This window comes from Cavia porcellus, unplaced genomic scaffold, assembly GCF_034190915.1.
Source record: "Cavia porcellus strain 051 isolate PalLab524CR breed Dunkin Hartley unplaced genomic scaffold, mCavPor4.1 scaffold_9, whole genome shotgun sequence".
Taxonomy (NCBI): domain Eukaryota; kingdom Metazoa; phylum Chordata; class Mammalia; order Rodentia; family Caviidae; genus Cavia; species Cavia porcellus.
In genome coordinates this window covers 56,390,455-56,392,949 of record NW_026947492.1, presented here as the reverse complement: position 1 = coordinate 56,392,949, position 2,495 = coordinate 56,390,455, and positions in this window count along the sequence as shown.

Below are 2,495 nucleotides of genomic sequence, written 5' to 3'. Positions count from 1 at the left end.
ATAGTGAATATCATAAGCCTGAGGGAAAAGATCCCTAATGGTTTGTGCCTTAGTTACTTTTTACTTGTAGCTGAGACAAAATACCTGATGCCCAAAGTTGGGAAAAGAAAGGTTTATTTCTTACAGTTTTTGGAGGTTTCAGTCCATACTCAGTTGGTTCCAAGGCAGGCGGGCATGGCTGGGCCGCAGTTCATGGCAGCTGCAAACAGCAAGCTGGAACCAGCAAAGAGCAAGACACACCTTCTTCCTGCCATTACATCACATCCTGGCTCCACCCCTATGGGGGTGTGGCATTGACACCATCAATCCAAGCACTAGACAATGAACTGATCATAAATACACAATGCAAACTCATGAGGCCTGGGGGCCACAGACATAAACCATGACATTCCACCCCTGGCCCCTAGTACTCATGTACATCCTTTATACAAAAGACATTTAGTCCACCTCCAAGAGTTGCCAAAGTCCTAAGTTTCAGCATTGCTGAACAGTCCAAGTCCCAAGTCTCCTCCAAGATCTATCTATTAACTGTAACCCCCTGTACAAATGAAACAAGGTTAAACATTTCTGAAATGCAAAGGAACAAGATAAACATTACCATTCCAAATGTTACAAACAGGGAAATATAAAGCATTGGAAACAAAGCAAGTCCAACATCCAGCAGGGCAAACATTAAGTCCCAGAGTTCCATGCTCAGCATCTGAAGCAATCTGGTTGCAAACTCCAAAAGGCTTGGGTGATTCCACCCCCATGGCACTTCCAGTGATTTCAACTCCAGCAGCTTTTCTCTTAAATCCTCTCTGCTTGCTTTTTTGCAGCTTTCCTTGGATCATCCATGTTCCTGGCTTTTCCAAACTTCTGGGGTCTCCACTGCACCTTCGGCTTCACCTTTACCTCTTCACAAATTGCCCTTTCAGGGACACACTGCTTGGCCTCCCAGGCCCTTTGCAATCGAAGTGGAAGCTGTCTTACCCTCAGAATTCGTGCATTTTCCTTACACCTAAAATCAGCACCTTGTGGATGCCGCCAAGGTCTGCTGCTAGCTGAAGCAGTAGCCAGGCTTTTCTCTCTCTTGGCTCTAGGGATCAGTTGCCTGGATTGCAGGCAGGCTCTGTTTATCTGATTATGAGGAAAAGCTTCTCTATGTTGCCACCATTCTAGAACCTCATGTAGCCTCTGTCGCCATTCTGGAACATGGCACTCTGCATCTTTTCCCTCTGAGCAAATTCTTTCACCTTTGCAGTGAGACTGCAAAGGGTGGGGACCTGCTTCCTGAGATGCCCCACGGCCATCTTTCTTATCTCTCTGTTTCTTCTTAGCAATCAAAATCTCAACTCTGTCTTTACAATACACAGCCTTCCTGGAATTTTCCTTCTGGCCAAACTCACAGCATTTTAAATTATCCTGCTGGGCTCTTTGCTCTTGATCTGCAACATAAAGCTGGCTAAAAGCCCCCAACAATAGCCATGCCACAGCCTCAATGTTCCATTGCTTTTTAATTTCCTTTTCAAGATTAATCAGTCCATTGCCCTTTGTCTCAGTCTCAGGCAAAGTCTCTGGGCAGGAGCAAAATACAGAGAAACTTTCTGCCAAGCCATAATACACATCATGTGGAGTCCGACAACCAATGCAGTCCTTCTTTCCAGCAGAAACCTCCCTGGTCTTTACCATGTGGCTTTCTATCAGCCTTCTGGTCTCCTGAGCTCTGACTAGAATCTCCTCTACAGAACAGCCTAATCTTCTCCAGCTCTATGCATCCAGGTGACATGTCTGAACCTTTCCAAACTCTGCCCACAAGCCATTTCCAAAGCCTCTCGAAAAACATGGTCAGGTATAGTCACAGCAAATGAACCCACTCCTCGGGTACCGAATTCTGTCTTAGTTACTTTTTACTCGTTGCTGAGACAAAATACCTGAAGCCCAAGTTGGGAAAGGAGAGGTTTATTTCTTACAGTTTTTGGAGGTTTCAGTCCAAAAACTGGCTCCAAGGCAGGCAGGCATGGCTGGGCCGCAGTTCATGGCAGCTGTAAACAGCAAGCCGGAACCAGCAAAGAGCAAGACACACCTTCTTCCTGCCATTACATCACATCCTGGCTCCACCCCTATGGGGGTGTGGCATTGACACCATCAATCCAAGCACTAGACAATGAACCAATCATAAATGCACAATGCAAACTCATGAGGCCTGGGGGCCACAGATATAAACCATGACAGCTTGCAATGCACATGAGACAAAGAGTAGAACTGTTGGCCATTCCCTAGGGCAATACAGTCCACTGATATTTCTTTCTAGGTTCTTTAAAATTGGAATTTGTAATTATATGCAAAATATTGTCTGGTTGGCAACAGCTGGATGTTGAAAAAGTAGTCTTTTAGATCTATCTCTTTTAAGGGCCAGACTCAAGGAATGGCAGTAGCACTAGGTAACCCAGGTTGTAGAGCTCCCATTGGAAGCATGCAGGCATTTATTGCGCACAAATATTGCCAAAATCACC